Source organism: Lycorma delicatula, chromosome 5 (genome assembly GCF_047948215.1).
Source record: "Lycorma delicatula isolate Av1 chromosome 5, ASM4794821v1, whole genome shotgun sequence".
NCBI classification, from domain to species: Eukaryota; Metazoa; Arthropoda; class Insecta; order Hemiptera; family Fulgoridae; genus Lycorma; species Lycorma delicatula.
In genome coordinates this window covers 9,087,135-9,113,371 of record NC_134459.1, presented here as the reverse complement: position 1 = coordinate 9,113,371, position 26,237 = coordinate 9,087,135, and the positions used below count along the sequence as shown (strand labels likewise).

The 26,237-nt window shown below is 28.6% G+C and overlaps 1 long non-coding RNA gene across 2 annotated transcripts in view; it reads right to left on the bottom strand.

The window, feature by feature from the left end:
- Nucleotides 1–26,237, bottom strand: part of LOC142324705 (uncharacterized) — a 40,892-nt gene that overhangs the window by 2,470 nt on the left and 12,185 nt on the right. For both annotated transcript variants that reach the window (XR_012756362.1, XR_012756363.1), the window contains exons 2-3: nucleotides 24,064–24,755; nucleotides 2,334–2,444 (exon numbers count right to left, since the gene is read on the bottom strand). This is a non-coding gene — a long non-coding RNA (uncharacterized LOC142324705). The remainder of the gene's footprint in view (nucleotides 1–2,333; nucleotides 2,445–24,063; nucleotides 24,756–26,237) is intronic.

Genomic DNA, 26,237 nt, shown 5'->3' with positions numbered 1-26,237 from the left:
TATTGGAAATTAAGAAATGCTATAAACAGGAAGTGCAAACTGGTGAAAGAAGAGTGGATTAAAGAAAAGTGTTCAGAAGTGGAAAGAGAAATGAACATTGGTAAAATAGACGGAGCATACAGGAAAGTTAAGGAAAATTTTGGGGTACATAAATTAAAATCTAATAATGTGTTAAACAAAGATGGTACACCAATATATAATACGAAAGGTAAAGTCGATAGATGGGTGGAATATATTGAAGAGTTATACGGAGGAAATGAATTAGAAAATGGTGTTATAGAGGAAGAAGAGAAAGTTGAGGAGGATGAAATGGGAGAAACAATACTGAGATCTGAATTTAAGAGAGCATTAAAAGATTTAAATGGCAGAAAGGCTCCTGGAATAGACGGAATACCTGTAGAATTACTGCGCAGTGCAGGTGAGGAAGCGATTGATAGATTATACAAACTGGTGTGTAATATTTATGATAATGGGGAATTTCCATCAGACTTCAAAAAAAGTGTTATAGTTATGATACCAAAGAAAGCAGGGGCAGATAAATGTGAAGAATACAGAACAATTAGTTTAACTAGTCATGCATCAAAAATCTTAACTAGAATTTTATACAGAAGAATTGAGAGGAGAGTGGAAGAAGTGTTAGGAGAAGACCAATTTGGAAGGACCAAGGGAGTCCGACAAGGATGTTCCCTATCTCCGTTACTTTTTAATCTTTACATGGAACTAGCAGTTAATGATGTTAAAGAACAATTTAGATTCGGAGTAACAGTACAAGGTGAAAAGATAAAGATGCTACGATTTGCTGATGATATAGTAATTCTAGCCGAGAGTAAAAAGGATTTAGAAGAAACAATGAACGGCATAGATGAAGTCCTATGCAAAAACTATCGCATGAAAATAAACAAGAACAAAACAAAAGTAATGAAATGTAGTAGAAATAACAAAGATGGACCGCTGAATGTGAAAATAGGAGGAAAAAAGATTATGGAGGTAGAAGAATTTTGTTATTTGGGAAGTAAAATTACTAAAGATGGACGAAGCAGGAGCGATATAAAATGCCGAATAGCACAAGCTAAACGAGCCTTCAGTAAGAAATATAATTTGTTTACATCAAAAATTAATTTAAATGTCAGGAAAAGATTTTTGAAAGTGTATGTTTGGAGTGTCGCTTTATATGGAAGTGAAACTTGGACGATCGGAGTATATGAGAAGAAAAGATTAGAAGCTTTTGAAATGTGGTGCTATAGGAGAATGTTAAAAATCAGATGGGTGGATAAAGTGACAAATGAAGAGGTATTGCGGCAAATAGATGAAGAAAGAAGCATTTGGAAAAATATAGTTAAAAGAAGAGGCAGACTTATAGGCCACATACTAAGGCATCCTGGAATAGTCGCTTTAATATTGGAAGGACAGGTAGAAGGGAAAAATTGTGTAGGCAGGCCACGTTTGGAGTATGTAAAACAAATTGTTGGGGATGTAGGATGTAGAGGGTATACTGAAATGAAACGACTAGCACTAGATAGGGAATCTTGGAGAGCTGCATCAAACCAGTCAAATGACTGAAGAAAAAAAAAAAAAAAAAATAGTATATTTATTAATACGCCAATAAAAAATAATTCCACATCAGTAATAACAACTGGTCTTATCTATAAATAAAAAAAAAACTGACTTTCCCAAGGGAGAAAAAATACCTTGAATTATTCTCAGCAGGGCCTTGTTGTGATCACTACAACCCAAAATTAAATTTAAATACAATTGGACCCCACAAAAATTCATAGTCTCACGCAACTGGTAATTTTACCCTTCCTAAAACTAATAAAATGATGGTGAAAATTATAATGAAACGGGAAATATTGGCAATGCTTTATCCTGATTATTTCTAAAATCAAATGAATGCATCTCCAACAATATTCATGCGCATACTCTATTAGTATAAATATTAAAACCATTATAAGTATGTCATCATTAAATCATGTAAAAAATTAGCAATTACAAAAGCAAAATTAATTTAACAAAATCTCAAGGATAAGCAAAATTGAAAAAAAATATATATATAACAAATAAATTGGACTAATATGTGTTTAAAGTGTATCAGTGGTGATTCATTCCACTGATAACTTAACAATTTTTTTTTGCCCACACACTCACACACACAATGCAGTCTATGAAACCATGCCTTAAGAAGGAAAAATCTTTTTCTGGTTTCCACCGTTGCTGACAGAACACAAAATTATATAATTGTTGACGGTAAAATCTACCTTCTATCATAAATATGGAATTGATTTTTCAAAGCTGTTATTCTGAAATGTTATTAAATAAATAATAAGAGTTCTTACCTTTAACGTTATTCCAGATGTTGATTCTTTTTTATGATCATTTACTAATTACTTAAATTCTTTATATACCTGGGCATGTTATTTTAATCTCTGTTGGTGCATCACTTCTGTCTGGAAAATATAAAAATAAAAATTTACTATAATTAAAAAACAATAGAACAGTGTTAAAGCATGAAGGAAAATTATGATGTTAATTATATTTTAAACTTAACAATTTTCAATAAAATTAGAGTTTACAACTAAAGTATGTACTAATAAACAATAATAATCTGCCGATTGGTGTGTTCTCAATCCACTATTTATAGGCACCCAATATGATATAAAATATGAATATGATATAAAATTGATGTTTACATTCCACCTGATCGTAGTGGTTACAAAAATTAAAAAAAAAAATATTGAGTTTTTTCAATAGGAAAAGAGTTGTATACGTTTTTCCAAAACTCTTTATTTATCAATTAGTCTGAATAATTCAAAATTAATTTTTATTTATTTATTATAATTGAAATACTAATTGCAATATAGTTAATCAGAATGTATTTGCTTTAAAAAATTAGTCTAAAAAAAATTCTTGAAAATTACATAGCCATTTATTTACAAAAATGATTGTTTACATCAGATTGTAAAAATTTGAAAAACTTAATCTTTTCCTTACATTTAAAAAAAAAAAAGTAATTCACTTGTTATTCAAGTTGAATTAATTTAAAAATATCAGCTGGTTTGAGAGAGTTGAGCTTAGAAAAGATTCACATATTTCCACCATAGATGGTTTGAAAATAATGATAATATAAAAATCACAAACAATTGGTATTGATAAAAAAAAACAGTAATTATATAATTATAAAAGTACAAAAAGATTACAAATCTGGAATTAATAGTTTATTTTTGTAAACTTTCCTAAAGGCGATAAAACTTCCTAACTGTCAATAATAGACACTAAACATACTCAAAATTTTAATTTTTGAGAGGAATTTCCGAACCCTTTGAAACAAAATCTATAGTGAGGCAACGTGATGGTCTCTTCACTAATATTGTTCAACTGCACTCTGGAAAAGTTTACTGAGAAATAGAATAGGATAATACAAATACTTAATAAAAATGGGGCACAACATCTATATGTTTAAATGTAAACATTTTAGCATCTGCTGATGATTTGGTAACTTTGGCAATAGACATTAAAGAATTCAAGAATTAGAAAAATGTGCAAACAAAATCAAGCTGCAAATTTCATATAATTGATTCCAATAATAAAAGTAGAATCCAAACCATGAAAATTTCAGAATAAGAATCAATCAAATAGGTACAAAAATTTAAACATTTAGGTGAAATAATTACGCTGAATGTTTTTAAAAAGAAGAAGTAAAAGCCAGACACAAAAAATGAAAGTGGCTTTCAAAAAAATAAAAAATTCTTATTCAAAAACCCATAATTAAGACACTAAGAAACATAGTTTTAGAGAAGTGTTGTGTGGTATGTAAGGTCTACAAAATTTTTAAGGAAAAATCTAGTACAGTTAAAAAAATAATTTTAAGAAAACTCTACGGTCTAAACTCAAGGATAATTCTTATAAATTAAGCAAATTAGAAGAAATTTACAGAAATTTTGAAATGTTATAATTTAGAAAAATAACTCAAACTTTATAGTTACTTAAATTGAATGGATGATACTAAATTAACAATTTTTTTTATAAAAGGAAATCCTAAATAATTATGTTTAATGTTTTTAAACTAGTCTGTTTCAGATTAATAAAAATCTTTCTTCCAAATGTCTTATGCAGCTAATTAATTAATTTATTAACAGCACATAACAATTCACAAAAATACAATATATATATATTTTACCTCATTCCTACAAGAAGAAGCAGATTTAAAATGGAGCTTCAAAAGTCTTTTGCAAGAAAAATTTTATCAATTTGAATATAATTTAATAACATATGTATTATTTCTTTTTTTTTTGTTATGCTGTTAAATGAATAAATATATACTGTACTATGCTTTTCACATTTGTATAACAAATTTGAGTTTATTAATAAAAAATTTTGAAGGTGTAATTTAAATCATTTGTCTCAGGTAGTAAATGTTTACGTGTTTCTTTATGTACAAATGTTAAACACTTTAAGCAAACCATTAAAATAGACAGCTAGAATGGAGAAATCATTAATTAGCTACTTAATATTCAGCAGGAATAACCAATATGCAACTGATCATTTTGAATAAAATCTTTAATTTTGTGATTAGAACTGATAACAAGAAAATAATGCAAAGTAACTTAGTTGATGAACACAAAAAAAATAATATTAAAACAGTAAAAAAAGTTTCCAAAAATTTAGGTCTAAATTACAGTTTGGTTCAAATTAACTATAAATGTTAACGTCATAATCACTTATATTTTTAATTTACCTAGTATACCTCTTTATTTATCACAATTTATCAAGTACACCTCTACAAATACTTAATGTGTAAAGCCGCCTTCAAAAACTCACTTTAATATTATATACAGTAATTCAACAAAATTAATTAAATGCCATTACTTACATTTTTCATCCACTTATTTAGAACAGATTAAATATGTATAAATCATTACACACTTTTAGTACGTGGAGCAAGGGTAAAAAATGTTATTTCACTATTCACAGAAACCAATCAGTAGATCTATAAAATAATTTTTCGTAGTAAGCATTGGCGACCTAAACCAACAGACAAACCGACGCCACTAAATTACTTAAATAACAGCTACTAACGTAGCGTTTGAAAGGACGCTATCTTTGCATCAATATTAAACCAATCCTTTACTGCCGACATTTTGATTTTTAAAGTCTACGCGGGAAACAAGTCAATTGTAAATCTTTTGAATGTAACGTTAACTAAATGTATTAAAACCAATATTATTTTGTAACTTATAAAACACCAAATAAAAAATAAAAAATAAATTAAAATACTATCTATATTTATAATGTATTATTAATTCACACGAATTCATAATTTTTTTTTTTAATACACTTCTTAATTTAAGTAAAGGAAGCAATGTGTTCGTGAAAAATTTCGGTTTTCAGATTTAAGCGGAAATATCCATTTTAACCATCTTTGAATTCATTTTGACTACTTTCGGCGTGAAGTCAGTATGTACGTTTGTATCTCGCATAATTCAAAACTGATTAGCCGTATCATGATGAAAGTAACAAGGTGTAGCATTGCGCACAGTATTCGGCGCGCATGCGTATACGCTCGTCCCAAAATCTCATTTCTACCGGGTTATTTGAACATATAAGTAAGGGATTTTGGGACAAAAGTTTTTAGTTGTACAAAAATTTTGCAAAATTTTAAATACATGATAATGATTAAACGAGCTAACAATCGAATATTTATGAATGATTATTCACTTTCAATATGAATTAGTATTATTTGGTACTGATAAAGTTGTAATATTATTAAAAATAATAAAAAAATTTTTTTTTAATAATCCTTAATAAAAATAAATATTTTATACAAGTCTATTGATTCTTAAGAGTATTGAAATTGATTGTTAATTAAGATAAAATTCAAAATAATGAATGAAAAGTGCAACTGACACAGTGATCTTATGAAGTGCAACTGACACTTCGTGTCAGTGCAAACTGACATTCTTCGTGTAGCGTGTGTGGCTCTATGGTAACGACTCCTTTTTTTATTCGTGGGGTTCGGTATCGAATCACCGATAATTTTTTTTTTATGCTCATAAAATATTTTTTTTACTAATATTATTTTTCATTTATTATGTGAAACTATTTAATGCTGTTAAAATGGAAAATCAACTAAATGGGAGATAACTTATTTCAAAATTTTATAACTAAAGATCTGATATTATTTATTTTGGTCAATCTTCGGAATTGATGATTTTTTATTTTAATTAAAAATATTATCGCAAAACAATTTTTAAAAGAAATTGCTTTTAATAATCTAATTTACACGGGAAAATGAGATATTACTTATTTTTTTTACGGATACCAAAATGAATATTACTTTATAATACTGAAATAAAAATAAAATGTTGTTGTTTAGTGAAAAATAATTTTATATTCAATAAACATATTTTTCTAATGAGTCAAATGAAATGCAAGGGATTTTCTAGGTAAACCATTTTAAACCACGTGCAATAAAGACAACAATTACAAAAGGGTCGGTTTTGGTTTTTATGTTAATGAAGGTGTTATTGAGTACACATATACCAAATTTTATTAAATTATTCCAATCATTCTTAAGATATAAATTTTTATTGAAAAAAAAAAAAATTGTAGAAAGAGGGAAAATTAAGTGATTTGGATTATTTTTCCACATGAACTTTTTTAAATTTTGATGTGAATCAGTCCCTTAAATTTTTCTGATACCACCCACAACACTCTTCATAAAAGAATAACTGTTTATACATGAAATAAAAGTAAGACAAATTTATGAAGATGCTAAATATATCAAATAAATACAGAATACCAATTTAGGTCCACAAAAATTCATCTGGTTTCAATAGTGAAGAACTAAAATGTTGGCTTGACTTTGCATATCAATCTAGGCAGATAATGTTTTAATTATATTATGACAATTTTATTATATTACATAGCAATATGATAATAATAATTAATAGTGTAATGATTACATATTTGAATAAATGCAACACAAAAAATATACTACTTTTCTTTTGCTTTTTACCATTCTGAATGGGAAGTTTTCTAAATAAAATAAGTGAAATTTGATTGCTTTCTTGTGCTGTGAGTAGATGTCAAAAATGTAAAGTTGAATGGGAGCATTTTTTTTGATTGGCCAACTTTACTTTTTTGACATCCACTCACAGAACAGTCAATCAAAAATTAACCAATCAATTCTCACTTTTTTTTCGGAAGCTGTTAGTTCGTGGAACTCATGGAAAATGTGGAACGTGGAAAAGGCAAGGAAGGAAATATAGTGGGTGAATACGGGCTGGGCAAAAGGAATGAAAGAGGAGATTAACTTATAGAGTCTATCAAAGACTCTATCTAAAATTATACTTTGTTGCCCCAAAATATAATTTAGTAATTGCAAACACCCAATTTAAAAATCATAATAGAAGAATATACACTTGGAAAAAGCCAGGCGATACTGCAAGGTATCAGAAAGATTATATCATGGTTAAGCAAAGATTAAGAAATCAACTCGTTAACTGCAAAACTTACCCTAGAGCAGACATTGATAGTGACCATAATTTGGTGATAATGAAATGTAGATTGGGGGTTAAAAAACCTGTAGAAAAGGTGTCAGATGAATCGGTGGAATTTAGAGAAGCTTGAGGAAGAGGAGGTAAAGAAGATTTCAAGGATGACATCGCAAGAGGTCGTAGAGAAAAAAGTTAAAGTAGAAAATGTAGAAGAAGAATGGGAGAATGTTGAAAAGGAAATTCTTAAATCAGCAGAAGTGAACTTAGGCAGAACAAATAGAACTGGTAGAAAACCTTGGGTTTCAGACGATATATTGCAGCTGATGGATGAACATAGAAAATATAAGAATGCTAGTGATGAAGAAAGTAAAAGAAACTATCGGCAATTAAGAAATACTATAAACAGGAAGTGAAAACTAGCGAAAGAAGAGTGGATTAAAGAAAAGTGTTCAGAAGTGGAAAGAGAAATGAACATTGGTAAAATAGACAGAGCATACAGGAAATTTAAGGAAAATTTTGGGGTACATTAATTAAAATCTAATAATGTGTTAAACAAAAATGGTACACCGATTTATAATACGATAGGTAAGTCAATAGGTGGGTGGAATATATTGAAGAGTTATATGGAGGAAATGAATTAGAAAATGGTGTTATAGAGGAAGTTGATGATGAAATGGGAGAAACAATACTGAGACCTGAAGTTAAGAGAGCATCAAAAGATTTGAATGGCAGAAAGGCTCCTGGAATAGAAGGAATAACTGTAGAATTACTGCGCAGTGCAGGTGAGGAAGTGACTAATAGATTATACAAACTGGTGTGTAATATTTATGAAAAAGGGGAAGTTGTGTCAGACTTCAAAAAAAGTGTTGTAGTCATGATACCAAAGAAAGCAGGGACAGATAAATGTGAATACAGAACAAGTGAGAGGAGAGTGGAAGAAGTATTAGGAGAACACCAATTTGGTTTTAGAAAAAGTATAGGGACAAGGGAAGCAATTTTAAGGCTCAGTTTAATAGTAGAAGGAAGATTAAAGAAAAACAAACCAACATACTTGGCATTTTAAAAAAATTAGGGTTCAAATACAGAGATAGAAGACAAATTGCTATCATTTACATGAACCAAACAGCAACAGTAATAACTGAAGAACATAAGAAAGAAGTCGTAATAAGAAAGGGAGTCCGACAAGGATGTTCCCTATCCCCATTACTTTTTAATCTTTACATGGAACTAGCAGTTAATGATGTTAAAGAACAATTTAGATTCGGAGTAACAGTAAAAGGTGAAAAGAAAAAGATGCTACGATTTGCTGTTTTTTAAACTATAACTTAAATTAAAACTTTTTTTTAAACTATAACAGAAAGTGGCTTCTTCAAAACAAAAAAAAATATAGTACATTTAATAACTAATTCAGAGTTGTATCTTACTGTGACAATGTCTTATCTGTTCAAGCAGCGTCTTCACGAAAAGAATTCACATTAACTGAAGCCAATTAAGTAACAGAACCACCTATGACCTCACCCATTTATGTTCCATTTACTTCTGCTGGATTATGTAATTCTATGATAGTTTATGATAAAACCATCATGATGTATTATTTATAAATATTATATTCAATCAAAAAGCGAAATTAACACAATAAAAAACAGTAGTTTTGCCTGAAGTCTTATACTGTTCGAAAGGCCTACGGAATTTCTTAGGAAAAAATAATAAAAGTTGTAAATATACAAATATGTAAATAGAGCAAATAACACACTTTTAGGCAGTAAAATAAGATAAGAAATCCAGAAAGAAAAACAACAGAAAGTTTAGAAATTGAATTACAATGTTACAAATTAAAGTTGATGATTTTGTACCTAACTAAAAAAAATTGGTTTAAAATATTCGTTCTCAAAGTGGGTGATAATGCTCCCTTGTAAGCACTGGAGGCAATCTGGGGGCTTACAGAAAATTGGGGGTGTTCAGGCAGTCTACAAAGGCGATGACCGATTAAAAAAAAGGCAAAAATTATGTTTTCCTGATATTTCAAACTAAATACCTACCTACTACACTAGTAGAAAAATTTTTCAATTGAAGGCTTTGTTTAAATATTGTATTGTTATCACTATTTAATTATTGTTAATATGCTATCACTATTGTTATATAACTATACACAATTAAAATTTTTCTGAAAGCAATTTTAATAAAAATACTTCTAAATATGATTAAATATGTGTTTTCATTGCTCATTTAAAATGTTAAGTTTCAACTCAGAAATAAGATATGCCACATTTAAAAACTAATTGCAATTATTATTTTTAATAGATGGTAAGTTTAAAAATATTGGGGGCACTAGAAAAGTTTTGATTTTCAATATGGGCGGTGGGTGAAAATTTTGAGAATCAATGGTTTAAAAACACATTACTATAAGATTACTACACCATATAAAGGAAGAATCATGAATATTTTCACTGTACAAATGGGCTAGCCAGGGGTTTGTTAAGACCTTCATCATTTGGCCACTAGCATTTTACTTTATAATCTTCAATTTCCAGGATCTTACTCTGCACAATGTTGTGGAATAATCAAACTGTAAGGAGTTGTAGTAGGGTATCATCTTACCCAAACCTCCCACCCACTGCTGAGTTGGTTATAATTTAGTAACGAAAAGAATGATCTAGTATAAAAAATATGACAAGATATAATGTTAAGAATTAATTAACATGTAATACTAATTAAACACACTGAGATCAAAAGATAAGTAGAATTTTGGAGAAGTTTTTAAACATAACTTGAGCTTATTATCACAAATAAAAATACATTTTGAATTGTTTTGTAAAAGAGAAAAATTAAAATTTGTTTTAAATCAATTTAAGAAAATTATTTTCCTTGCAGAAAAACTGATTCATTAACTTCTTCCATTTTCCTTTAAAAATCTGAATTCTAGTTTTAATTCTCTAAATACATTTGTTTTTCATTTACTTTTAATTGAGTCCATGTTAGGTTTAAAGTTTGATTACCAGTATCAGATTAATGAAAGAAACTCTTTCTTCCAAAATGCCTTATGCAGCTAATTATTATGTCATTCCTATTTACTCCAGGAAGGTGCCAATAATTAGCTACACATGACTTGGGAGAAAAATTACATTAATCTGAAACTCAATTATTAATAATTTTAGTTTTATGTCATTTTTTGTCATGCTGTTCAATGAATAAATCCACTATGCATTTCACAATAGCATTATTACAAATTTGAGTTTATAAACAAAAGTTTTTGAGGCTTACATTATCATTAGTGTGAGGAAGTAAATGTTTAATCAAACCATTGGAATAGATAGCTAGGATGGGTAAATCATTACTTTTTATTCAACAGCAATGTACCAGTATGCCTTAACAACATTGAAACTAATTAGCATGGAAATTAGAACTAACAAGCATGAATAATAAAATGTAACTTTGTTCACGAGCACAAAAAATATTATAACATTAAAAAAGTTTCAGATAAGATACACAAATGTTAGGTCTAAATTAACTATAACCATAACATCCTAAAAATTACTCATAGTTTTAACACAATTAGTATAAAGTACAACTGTATATAATTAATGTAAAACGAGTTCAGAAACTCACATTCATATTATGTACAATTAAGAAAATTAACTATATGTCACTACTTACTTTTTTTAGTAGAGGACAAAGGTGCAAAATAGCATCATTTCATTATTCGCAGAAACCAATTGGTAGAACTATCAAAATAATTCTCTTAATAAGTATTCAAGTAAGATTATCTAGACTAAAAAATTAATCTACATCGTTAAATTGAATAATAATCGTTAAAGGTACCACTAGAAAAGACGCTACACAACCATGTCGGATGATGTATTAACGCGTTCTCACGTTGCTTACGAGATGTAAAAAACAACCTTAATCTGCCGACATTTTTGATGGGCATTTTAAAATCTACGCGGGAAACAGATCAGGTAAAAGTTATAAATGTATTATAAACAATATTATTCTGGAACTTATCAAAACCTAATAAAGAAGATAGATTAAATTAAAATACTATACTTACATTATTTATTCACACGAATATATTATTATTTTTTTTTTTTTATCCACTATCAGAGTTTAGATTACTATTACACTGATAAACATAATTTTTGTTTCCTAATGTTTGATACATGATTTTAAAAAGTTTTTTGATGCTGAAAACTAATATTAACTCAGAATCTATCAGCCACATTGTTTTTTAAATTTTAATTTTAATTAAAGGATTTTTTTTCATTTTTCAACAAATAGTTGTAAGCATATTACAACTAATACTGGACAAAGAATTAAATCATATCATAGTCACACATTACTACATATATATACCTATGGTTTGATGTGAACCAAAGGATCATGTAACCAACTATTACTTTTGTTTAACAAGTGTGGAATTTCTAAAAAATCTAAATATACTGTAAAATAAGCTTCATTGCAATCTGCAATCAGGCCTGTACCTCACAGTGAAATTATTCCAGTTACTGAGCCACCTGTGAATGTATGTTTCGAAAGCAGTGATGAAGAACCAGGTTACACTGCAGAAGACAACAATAATATTGATTTGAGTTATCTTCCAATAAGCCACATCTTGTATCACAAGGTAAATTAAATGATTTGATTAGGGATTTAAATTTATCAAAAGATCAAGCTGAACTGTTAGGGTCAAGACTGCAAGGTTGGAATTTACTTTAAAAAAATACAAAAATTTTAGGTTTTGACTTTAGGCTATACTAAAACTATACTACTAAAAAATTTTAGGCTATATTAAGTACATGTGTTTTCTTTGCGAATGGGATAACCGAGCTACAGATAAACAATATGTTACCAAAGAGTGGAAGAAATGAGACAACTAAACTCCAAATGGAAACAATATTATAACCTCCTCTTCATATCAAGCTAGGAGTCATGAAAAATTTTGTAAAAGCACTGAAGAAGGCTAGAACTGGATTTTTGTACATCAGGCAAAAATTTCCAAATGTAAGTGAAGGAAAATTTGTTGGTCCTCAAATAAGAGAGTCGGTTAAAGATGATGTATTTAAGTCTATATTAAATAATGTAGAAAGTGCAGCTTGGGCTTCATTTAAAGATATTTGCAAAAATTTTCTCGACAAACAAAAATTCAAGAATTACCACAATATTGTTAATCAACTTCTTACTTCATACAGAGCTATGGGATGTAATACGTCTTTGAAGATACATTTCCTCCATTCACATCTGGATTTTTTCCTGGACAACCTCGGAGATGTAAGTGACGAACACAGTGAATGTTTTCACAAAGACATTTAGGTGAAGGAAAGTATAAAGGGAAATGGAATACTAACATGCTAGCTGATTACTATTGGACATTAATCCAGGATGTGTCTGAGGCTATTTATACAAGAAAAAGCATCAGCGAAATTATTCTAACACAGGTATGGCCATGCAAAATTATAAATTTTACACAGTTTAACAAAATGTATTTATAACAAAGGTATTCATTATGTAATTTCACAGCCGATGGTATCTAATGACATAATGCGCTAGCATTTCACATCTTTTTACGAAGTAAAGGAAGTAAAAAATTACGGTTTTCAGATTTCAACAGAAATATCCATTTCCACCATCCCTGAATTCATTTTGATTAGTTTCGGCATGACATCTGTATGTACATATGTATATATCTCGCATAACTCGAAAACAGACATAGAATGATGAAATTTTGGATTAAGGACTGTTGTAACATCTAGTTGTGCACCTTGCCTTTTGATTGCAATAGACTGAACCAAGTGTCCAAAAAAAATCCCAAATTCCAAAGAAATTTGGATTTTTTCTTAACTGCAGTAATAAGTCCTCATTGAGAGTTTTTCAATGATATATCATTGGTACTTATTTTCATTGGTTCCAGAGTTATACCTAAATAAAATTTTGATTAATGAAATATGTGGATCTTATAGAGGAAGGCACATCGATCGGTTCAATCAGACTTCATCTCTTTTTTTTTTAACTTTTTTTTGTAATTTTTTTAAAATTAAAAAAAAATATATTAATAATCTGTTAACCTCTGAATATAAAAAAAAAAATTATGATAAATAATTATTCAATAATAATAATAGTAAAAAATATGAAAAAATATCAGAATTTATTAATGAAATAAAATTTTATGTACTTTCTATTAAAAAGAAAATATGTATATGTAATTTAATACAAGGAAATCATGTGTTGTCCACATCAGATTTTTTATATTATAACAATACTTTTAAAAACTATTTTCAATATAATTTATTTAAAAATGTATTTTTAATGTAATTAATTTTTTTTCACAAAAAATGTTTTAATTTTGCTTTGATTAGAACTGCATTATCTTAAATGAATTTCAATGGTTTTCTGAGAAAAATAAATTAACGACTATAAAAGGTAAACAGGTATACTACTATAACTGGCCTCTGTGGTAGCGTCTCTGCATTTCATCTGGAGGTCCCAGTTCGAATCCCGATCAGGCATGACATTTTCACACATGCTAAAATCATTCATCCATTCTTCTGAAGCAATACCTAACATGGTTAAAAAAAAAGTATGTTGCTTTCCAAGCTGTTAACTGCAACTTGTGAATGGAAATGATTTTACAGCCTAGGAACTCTTTATAACCGTATTTGAAAATATATAAAGTTTCATATCATAAGTAAATATCCTCAATGAATCGGGAGCTAAAAAAAAAATTAGATGTTCTGAAACTTTTTCAAAATTTCGTAATTCAAAAACAAATTTAAATTTCTCAGTGAACAAAACCTATCCATATTTAATTTATTTTTTAGTAAAAACATTACTTAAATGATGACAATCTCTCATCGTTTAAAACTGGTATATAATCGTGTATCTTAAACATACCTAATTCAAGGCGTTCTGAACGATTAAATAATACTTGGACAACCGCACATGGTTATTCATTCCAAAATTGCTATACCTATTTTGGAGAAACTATTTGAAAGTTATTTTGCACAAAATTTGTTTTTTTTTAACAATTTTTTTTTATAAATCTTATTGTGCGCAATATTTTATTAACCCTGCCCTTTGAAACTACTAAGTGCGATATTACACCCGAAAACAGTCTTTATTCTGTCATTGTATAGTCACTAAATTAGTGATTATTCAAATATTCCATTTTAACTAATACAATTGTTAAATTTTAAAACGCTAACCAGATTGATAAATAAATTACAGTGTTGATTCTTGTGTTAAAAAAAAAAGTTTCAAAATAAAGGTATGTTGCAAAAGGGCTTTGAATCCCAATCAGGTTCAATATTTTTACATCTTAAAAATTTATTTCATAATTAAAGAGAAAAAGATAACTGGATATTAATATGTTGTCAATTCAAATAGATTATGAATATTTGTTTTAGTAATGCGTGATGACAATAAAAGTTCCTTGGTGCACTACCTGGCCAGCATCTCGTTGCTAGACATGGTTGTTATGTAACGCTTCCTCACTCCAACCAACTCTCTTTTTCTGTTTAGCCTCCATAACCACCATAGGCATTACTTCAGAGGATGATATGTATGAATGCAAGTGAAGTGTAGTCTTGTACAATCTCAGGTCGACCATTGCTGCGATGTGTGGTTAATTGAAATCCAACCACCAAAGAATACTACCGGCATCCATGATCTAGTATTCAAATCTGTATATATAAGTAACAAACTGCCTTTACTAGGATTTGAACCTTAGAACTCTTGACTTTGAAATCAGCTGACTTAAACCATCTACAAATGTTCAAGGTTAAGACAGTCTACCGCTGTAACATTGTTAGGTAACTTTAATGTGGCAGGTTTTGTACAGGAAAATCTAGGAAATGTTTCTTTTCTAAATGTTATCATACATATAAATGTTAAAAATGCTGCTGCTCACCTTACAAATTGTAAGGCGGTATTGTTTTCTACAGATTGTGATCTTTTACAATCAAGTAATTTGTTAAACTGTTGCGGTAATTCTCACAATTTAGGTTTTTCTAATCTTACAAATATTAGTATTAATATTGTTTATGGTGAAATTTTTCATAGTGATAAGTATAACTTACCTTCAGAGATAACGTTACCTAAAATTTTGAATTCTAATCTTATATCTGATCAATACATACCAGATTATAAAAAGATACATTTTTTAAGATTCAACATATAATAAATGTGGGTTTGATTGTAAATAATATTTATTTTTTACATAATCACATAAGTATGAAGCTTGTGTGTGGAACATGGAAATGGAATTTTATGGTGTATAAAAATGTCACGCCTGACTGGGATTTGATATTGATCATGATACAGAAATTTTTACTGAGGAATTGCGACTATGTATTAATAATATTGTTTACTGTCATGTACCAAAAGTACATATACAAAAAATATTTTCAAAGCGGTCCTCTAGTGAACATATTATAGCAATTATTAATAAAAAATAGTTCCTTAATCTTCAAAAACAATATAAATCTACTTTAAAATTAAATAAAAATAAAATTCTTTCAGTATGTGATAAGGTGGGTAAAATGAGGGTGTTGAAGTGGCAAGATAAACGAGATGTCTTGTGTTTGACAACAAAATTAGAATGCGTAAAAGTAGTACAGAAAGGAAAGAAGACAATGGTCCCAAACATTGTCAATGATTATATTTTTAGACAGAGTTGATAGGGTGTATGAAATGCTGAGCGTATACACACTTGAAAGAAAAAGATAAAAAGGGAGAATAAAAGCAGTTCTACCAACTTTTAAATTTATATAGACTATTTTCAACAACAATTGTATTAATTATACAAGGGCTTTTGGATTATTCCTCCATCATCAGGGATTATTGATTAATTATGAATTTTATAGTTGTGAATATACATTTTTATAATTAATTAAATCAAAGATAAAAATTAAAGTGATTATGTTCATAACTGTTATGAAATACACATTGAATCACTTAGCCAATCCAATGGTTATTAATTATTGTATAATTTGCTTAAATAGTATATTGTTATAAAATCTGATTTGTTCCTTTATTAGTTTATTATTACTCAGATATATATATGAAATTTCGCTAATATACTAGTGTTATGAAAATTATTGGTGTATTCCAATATTTCAGTAAATACATTTGGGTTGTAATTTTGTCCATTGGGTTGTAATGTTCCAGTTTTTAAAATTTTTCTATTAGCCTCATATTGTGAGGAACAGCCTGTATTTTAATGGAGTTGAATATAATACTGTGTATCTATTTATTTTAATGTTATTATTTTACAGCATTAGGACCATCATGTGGTCAAAGGTTATGTGAATGCGATCGTAAATTAGCTGAATGTCTTAGAAGGCTTCCATGTCCACGTAGTAAATTTGTTTGTACTTCTTCACCACGGAGATTGTTACAGAATATATTAATGTTATAGCACTGGTATAATTCGGTGAGTTCTGCAATTTACTATTATCAGTATTTATTGATAAACTAATTAGTACTGTGCATTTTAAGAATAGTTTTTTAAAAATTTATTTTGGTAGATATCATTTTTAGATTTACATGGAAGACTTACATTTTTATTCATGATTTACTTTCAAATTTACTTGAACATTTTCGCATATCCATGTGTATATTCATGCATTTGGAGTTACATGCATGTAACCATGTATATTTACATGTACATATATGTATATTGTGAATTTTATCCATTTTTTATTTCTTTGTACAAAGTAAAGGAAAAATGTAATTGTGAAAAATTTTGGTTTTCAGATTTCAATGGAAATATCCATTTTGACCATCCCTAAATCCATTTTGGCTAATTTAGCGTGACGTCTGTATATATGTTTGTATCTCCCATAACTCCAGAACGATTAGCTGTAGAATGTTGAAATTTTGTATTTAGGACTTGCAACATCTAGTTGTGCACCTCCCCTTTTGATTGCAATCAACTGAATCAAAAGCAACAACCAAAAATGTTCAAAAAATCCTAAAATCAAAAATATTTGGATTTTGGACTTTTTCTTAACTGCAGTAATAAGCCCTCATTGAGAGGTTTTCAACAATACATCATAAGTAGTACATATTTTCATTGGTTCCAGAGTTTAGCCAAATAAAATTTTAATTAATGAAATATTTGGATCTTACAAGGGGAAGGCACATTGGTTCGAATCCAACTTAATATACAAATATTTTTTTAACTTTTTTTTCTTTTAATTTTATTGATTCGTTAATAATTATTAACTTCTGATTAAAAAAAAAATTTAACAATAAATAATAGTTCAATAATAACAATAAAAAAAAATATGAAAAAAATCAGAAGTTATTAGCAAAATAAAAGTTTCTGTACTATTCATTTTAATTAAAAAATTTTTCAATAGACGTTAATAATTAGTAAATCAATATTTTTAATTTAAAAAAAAAAAAAAATAAAAATAAACGTATACGAAGTCGGATTCGAACATTGTGCACATGGTTACGGATTCAACACGTTCTCACTTACACTACATATCTACTTGAGCGATGTGAAACAAAATTAATATATAAAATAACATAAAATGGTGATATGGATACCACAAAAAATGTGATGTAATGTGATATCCACCACAATGAAATTGTGTAACTATCCACTTTATTAAAGAATTGGAAGATCATATCTCACTTTCAAATGAAATAAGTTTAAACAAGGAGCAGAAAAAAATGTGTATATGTAATTTAAAAGGCGTACTAGGAAGTCAAGTTTCTTGTCCATATCAGATTTTTTTGTTTTGTAGGGCATAAGTTAGGATTTCAACCAAATGGTGTTGTGTACGGTATGTAAAATGGCCTGTTTTCCAAAAAAATGTTTATTCTCTCCTTTAATGTAATCTGTGCAATAGCAGTGTTGTTTTTGGGAAGTTAGGCGATAACTTTTCAGATTGTTCATCATAACCCACCATGTTGGTCTGGTGGTGGATGCGTCTTCCCAAATCAGCTGATTTGGAAGTCGAGAGTTCCAGCGTTCAAGTTCTTGTAAAGGCAGTTACTTTTATACGGATTTGAATACTAGATTGTGGATACCGGTGTTCTTTGGTGATTGGATTTCAATTAAGCACACACCTCAGGAATGGTCAAACTGAGACTGTACAAGACTACACTTCATTTACACTCATACTTATTATCCTTATTCATCTTTTGAAGTAGTACCTGAACGGTAATTCCCGGAGGCTAACCAGAAAAAGAAAGGAAGTTGTTCATCATAAAAAAATAGTTGTGTGCATCTGGCATTATGTAACATAGTAGTACATAATACTCTAATAAAAAACTTCAATGGTATTAATTTTATTCTTTCTATTGATTTTATGCTGCTGTTTTAACTGCTTAATTTTCCCCATGTTTTCCATAACAATTGCTTGCATAAAAGAAGGAAAAAAATTGCTTTTGATAAAAAAAGTCTTCCTAATTTTTTTTGCATCTCAACATCTGAAATCTTAGTACAAGATTAATATCATTTTGATAATTTTTTATCTACTTTTTTGTATTATCACAAATAAATTGAAGTAATCAAATATAATGTTTAAACTCCTGGAAAATGTGATAGATTGTATTTCTTCAACCTGATGTTTCTGCCATACCTTCTACATCTTAGGGAGTAGGATGTTGAAAATGAGATGTGTGAAAGGTAAAATCTCACATTTAACAAACTGGTTTCTGTAGATCACCAAAGTTAAAGTATGGTAGTTACAGTACCGTAAAATTCCATAAACAATTATATGCATTTTTAAAAAAAATTGATTTTTATTTATTTGTGTAACCCTTGGCTATATATCATATTGATTTTTAATTTTTCTATTTCATTTGGTAAGGAGTAGTATATCACAAAAATCGTAAATCAAGAAAATGTTTCAATCTTATGAAACTTGAATATATTTTCTAAATGATGCATAGTTTTCAATCTTTATGTCTTTGAACCGTTTGATTTGTTCAAATTTGCCAGAAAGCAAATTTTATCAACTAATGATTTCCATTCTAATTGCTTGAAACACTCCAATAGCCAATCATTACCTAACATAAGGATGCTTACTATTACATGTTGCTTTTATCAACTCAAGTTTCTGGAGAATTTTTTTTGAAGATATATAGAAAATTTTATAAATTCTCTCTTTTCCAGCACAAAATTGGAACAAAATAAAAAATTCAAGTCAAAATTCTTACTTCTCAAGTACCACTCTTAGTGAGTGATCTAACTATTATGTAGTTCTGCCATTTGTTGATAGATAGTGTCACTTGTCTAAAACAAGAAACTTTTTAGATACACTGTGCCTATTTCAATTATTGTAATATTAAATTTGAGAATAGTGAGAAAATTTATTCAAAGTATTTTTCTTTATGGTATTACATCCTTCATAGCTCTGTCTATGTTTTATGCTTTTCTTTTTCTTTTCCTTTAAGTACTTGCTGTCTAAACTAGTGGTGGGAAATAAATATCATTGCTTACATATTATACGCTCTTCTGGTACAACTTGAGTTGATTTTACATCAGATACCTGATATAAAATCAGATCACCTATAAGATGGTGATTAATATTACTCAAAATTATTAAAATTATTACTTTGTTTTGTTTTTATTTTTAATGATAATTAGTCACTTTTATTTGTTTCAGATAACACTTTAAAATTATTAATAATAAAAAAAATATTGACTATGATATTATATAATAATACATTGTGTGTTACTGATTTAAAAAAAATAGTTTTGTAGTAAACATATCATCAATGATACCACCTATCAAGTCATTTTAATTTTTAATCAAATAAGTTTTAGAAAATAAAGAAAAAAATTTCAGCCAATGGATGGATGATTATAAGCTAAAATGAACAAGCTGATAAACAGTGTATGGTTATTTGAATGTTTTACGAACTTTGTTAATAATGTGATGAATGCTTGTCCAAAAGGTTAGTATTTAATTAGATTAAATTAATTAATTAATTTAGTATTTAGTTAGTGAATTTTTTAATTATTTCTATTAATGCAATAAGAATGAATTGTTAATCTTTAAATTGAAAATTGTTTCAGAATTTTATGTTTATTTACTGAAAACTTAAAATTGCTTTTATTTTCGACCTGATTTCAGTTTTTATTTTAACTTCTAAGAAAATAAGGGAGTATTGCATGGATTTTGTTATTGAAATTATTATATTATTTTAGGAGGGTTAATCTATACATTCCTGTATTTTTATGAAGTGCAAAATTTTGATGATATGAGTTTAATTTTAAGCAGCAGTGTATTATTTAGGCAGAGTTCTTGGTTAAGTTTATTTAGTTTGATTTTTACTCAGTTGCCATCATTGTTTCATCATGTTGAATACTCATAAAAATGAATACATCGAAGTGGTTATTTTCATTAAATGTATATGTTAATTGGCATATCAACTTAGAACTTTGCAACACATACCGATTTTGATTATGTTTTCTAAGAAAGTCCTTAGATTAAACTATGTTACATAAACAGGGTAAAATGATAAAATTGGTATACTGAAATTTTATCTAGTTTTATCACCCTTCATAATTTTCCTCAGTAGTTATTTCTGGAGCTTGGTATTCTCAGTTAGCATCCTAAGACCACTAACTAATATCTCCTGATTTATTTTGGCAATCATTAATCAAGTTTTTAATCTGCTTAGAGCCATTCTAGTATTACGTATCTTAGGTGGAGAGAGGTTCATGCTTTGCTTACTTTTGCTGACAAGGTTCAGGGGCAGCGGTTACTCAAATTCTTATGTAGAATAAAAAAAGAAAGCAGAATCAACAAAATATTAATAATTTTTATTACATTTAGTGGAGGAAATTAAAACAGGCAAAAAATTATCAGCTTGCATTACAGTGCCCAAGCGTACTGCCGGGTTAATTGTCTGCAGTAACTCAATTGTATATCAATCGATTTTTATGAATAAGGTGTACTTTTGTTCAAAATAAAATTTTGTAAAAGTAAAAATTTGATCAAACAAATAATTACAAAGCTATTGAAGATTAAAGAATTAAGATGGCGGCCATTTTGAAATCTTTGAAGTTGACGTTTTCAAAATTTTTTATTTTGTAGAACAAGACACTATTCTTAGATTTGCCAAATTTAATTGAAGTAGATTTTTTGCTCATTTTGGTGCTCAGAATCACTTCCTGAAGTTTGGAAAATATGTCCCAGTACACTCCATATATAATTATATGTTGCTTATATATAAACAATCAAACAATTGAAAAGATCACATCAATGCTTAAATTATATTTTATTTTGTAGAAATAATTGGTATTGCATTATCAATTTGTATTTAAAAATACCAGTTTTGCTCCAGTCTATATTTCATTTTGTAGAAATAATTGGTATAGTCTGCTTTATCAATTTTTATTTAAAAATACCAGTTTTGCTCCAGTCTTTTGGGTAGAAATTATTTTAAGAAAAATATTGTACTTCATCATTTGATATCACCAGAGATATTCCAATAAAATATATAACTTATAACAATGATCAAAGATATTAAGATGCAATTAATAAAAGTAGTTGTTATTTAATTTATAATAATGATTCTTTGATTATATTGTTAGATAAAACATTAAATATTACAACCTAAAAATTTATGTTCCATTATATCAATTATGTTACAATATAAGTAACATAATATGAACAATAGAAAGATCAATATTTTGGGAGGACCACTTGATAAAAAAGATTTTTGTTAGGAATTAATTATAATTTTTATCTGTGCATAAGCTTTAAGGTTAATACAGATAAAATTATTTTTTTTAATCTGCTTGTTAAATATTTACTAATTCTTTTCTGTGTTAGATATGGTTTGTCATCGTAGTTAGAAACTGTAAACATTTCTGTTATCCATAGGGTTTGTGTGAAACTATTCACAATGTTAAATTAGTTAATATATATTTCCCAATTTTTATGATACCGATCTGTGCTAATCAACTGCAAAATATTTCATGAGTTACTTGATGTAAGCGTAGTGGTAATTCACAGATCTGACTTTTTATAAGTAGTTTATTTTTGAAAGTAGTTAATGCAATCTGTGAAATTGTATCAGATTTTAGTGTTAGTTTTGGTTGTAGTAAGTTGATCATTGTTAGTCTACAAAATATTTGTAAATGGTTTCTGCAAAATGTTATTTAGACTGTTGTGTTGTCTCCTATTATGTAGCCATAATTTGTAGCCTATTTTGTAGCCGTAACTGAATCTCAGAGGAACAATAATGAAGTGCTAAATCTTACTAATTTAAGTTTGTTTCTCAACTACTAATTGAAAATACAACTTTTCTACTAAAATTTTTATATAATTTTCTTCTTAATAAGAGAGGCTACAAGTATATATATTTGTTCTATATGGGTGGGAAGTCCCCCACCCATACTAAGACTAATAAATACAGCTTAATTGGGCTCTCTACTGCTGCCAATTCTCAATGTTGATATTGCTCAGTGCTGCTGGAAAAGGTGGGGAGGATAAGCCATGGTGGGGGTCATCCAATGTGTTCATTCATGGTGGGATGACCTTAGTAGTAGTTGATTGTGGAATGATGGCATATAATGAGTATGTGCACTGTTGAAGAGCATTTATTAGGTTGTGTGTGGGTTCATGAACGTCCACACACTTGGAGAATATTATGAATAACTTCTTTGTGCATTTTGGGAAATCATCACCATCACAGCAAATGTTACTGACATAGGAGAAGAAGGCTTTTGCATTGGAAAGTGTTCTTGATGCACCACGTAATGGGATGTCGAGTACTTGAGCAGAGACATGTTGCTGTGGAGACATCGATTCAACAATCTCCGATGAAATCAATGCCCAGACGTTCTGGAGAATTAAGCATTACAAGATGGACAGTGCGAGACTGTATGCAGAAGGACTTAAAAGTTAAATGTTTTCATCCAGTTACAGTTAATGAATTGAGGGGCAATGGCCTTGATCAATGTGTTTATGCATGTTAGTTATTGACTGAATGCTTTCTGAGAGCAAATATTAAAAAGAACGTCATGTTCTCTGACAAGTTTGCGATTTATTGAAGCTCCCGTAACTGAAATGTTTATTCTGTGCAAAAGACAGTATTTTTATTATCATTTTATAAAAATAAACATTTTTTCATATATTTGAATTAACATGCTGAGGTGAAAAAATATTTATTATTGGATTTTTTTTTTTATTTCTGTGCTTCTTAAATAAGCAAATAAAAAATTCTATTAGTTATTTAGATAAAAATGAATTATTGGCATGTTTTGAAAGATGTGATAGAACGAATGTTACTATAACGTCACTGTAATACTAGACTGAAACATCCTAGGGGAAAAGAGAACATTTTCATAAAGTGGCTCTTAAAAAAAAAAAAAAACAATATTTATGGCAACTAAACAAAGCTGTATTATTTAACCACTAGTCTTTAAATAAATTTATATTTGTAACTTTTACTTTGAATAATACAGAGTGAGCAACATAAAACTGTACCCATAACATAATCGCTGCAGAATCAGTAGGTTATGTTGGAATGAAATTTTATGATTGATACGCATAAATTAAATAAGAAAAACATAAAATATAATTTAAATGTTGCATTTATTTACCTTATTGTTACAAAAGATGTTCAAAATGACCACCCTGGACATCGATGCACTTTTGTCCTCAACTGATCATATTGAAAGTCGTCACACAAAATGTTGTCAATTGCATTGATTTCTCATTAATGTTCACCTTCAGTTCATTAATATTGTGAGGGATTAGATGCATAAACTTCCTTAGATTAGATGCAAAAATCACAAGTAGACCACTCTGGGGAACATAGAAGCTACCGTCCTCTGCTGACAGCTTGTTGTCTGTCTCCTTCAGTTGAAGCACAGTTGTAACACGATATGGTTTGAATCTTAATTCATGAAGAATATGACAAGATGTGTATTTAACACCAGGTTGTTGGGATAAATTGTGTAGAGTTTTTTTTGGCCTGGCAGTAATTCTCTTTTCAATATCAGCAATGGCCTGTGGAGTCCTAATGAAAGTTGCCCATTTCGTTTTGCATTTGAAACTGAACCTGTTGTACACCATTATTTAACTAAATCATGTATGCTATTCTTCGCTGGAATTCAGGCATTTGGAAATTTTTCTACATGTACTTGATGTGATTCTTCATACAACCCAGAACGAATGTAGGCCTCAACTGTAGCTATCCTCTCCTGGATTGAATAAGGTGTTTTACACAAACACAACTGCACTCACAATACTGCACCGCAACAAAATGTATACTACACTGACATGTAACCACCTGACAAACAGAAACAACAATTAGTAGTAACATATATGTACATCCACTAGTCATACTAGTTGTGTGAGAGTTTTTCATAAATAATGTTGGGTAGTGGTTTCACTATGCGTTCGGTTTTATGTTGCTCACTCTGTACAATTTAATATGTATATATCTTAAAAATATTATTCTTTTTTTACAGTTTATCAGCTCTATTTCAAGAAGCAGTATAACATATTTTGGACTGAATGTTGTTTATTTGATTAAACTTATTTAATGTTTTTAATGAGTAATGCACTGAAAATTAATTTTTAAATTTGATTCATATGTTGAAATTTACCATTTTAGTTTATTTTATTTTATATATAGTTTTAGAGAGAGGTTGTGAAGACTGATAGTTATATTAATTAATATAAGTTGATATCGATAGTAATATTATTAAATGTAAAGGATAGAATAACTGGATTCCTTATTCATTGATTGAAGAATTGAATATTTTTCAGATCTATTACAAATTTTAATGGGTCTGTGGTAAGAAGAAAACTGCTGGTCCTTTGTTAAGAAGGTTGACTATGCTCCATATGTTTAATGTTATAATTTAAATCTTGTCAGCTACTACATCAGTCATTACATCATTACATCAGTCAAGTTATGCCTGCTTATGAGGGGGAGTACTGTAGTCATGGTTCCTTTCTAATAATTTTTATCTAGGCTTCTTATAGCAGCTGATTTTAGCACTGGATAGGCTAAATTAGAATTAAGTCTGTTAGTGTTACATAATATTAAACCTTATTTATGACAGAATCCTAATCCATTATTCAGCTACAATGCATACTAATGTTCATTGGTCAGGAGTTGGAAAAAATCAATCTGCTGTCTGTATTGCAATATCTGTTAGTGAATGAAAAAACAACAAATTTATCTATCTGTTTTATATGTAATTGTAAGTGTAATATTTCAAGGATACTTGATAATAATACAAAATTTTTATAACATGATATCATGTCAGAAATTATTTGCTATATAAGAATTATTCTTTCTTTATGGTGCTATTACTGCTTGCTTAAACCAAATGAGTACTGTCAGCTTATATGATCTATTTAGTACAAGTAATAATAGATCTCTGTTACTTTTGTTTTGTCAGTTCATTTTAATTCATTTTTCTTTGCAAGGAAATGTTTTGTGTGGATAGGAGGGATTTAAATGCTGAAATTTTTCAAAGGTTCTGCATGTAATATAGTTTTAGTGTTTTACTTTATCATAATGAATATGATTGAATAGAACATTTAAAAAATGTTTCAGTTTCGCTGGGGAACAAAAAATAATTTTTTTTTTGTCTCTGGAAGAAAAATGTGTGATTTTGATATTATTCTTTCTTCTGAAATCAAATATGATATCGGTTTTTCCTCATCATGCAAGGTTTCCGAGAGCAGGTATTTATAATTTCAAACATTTTAATACTTTCTACATTCTTAACTACACAATATTCAAACATCTGACTCA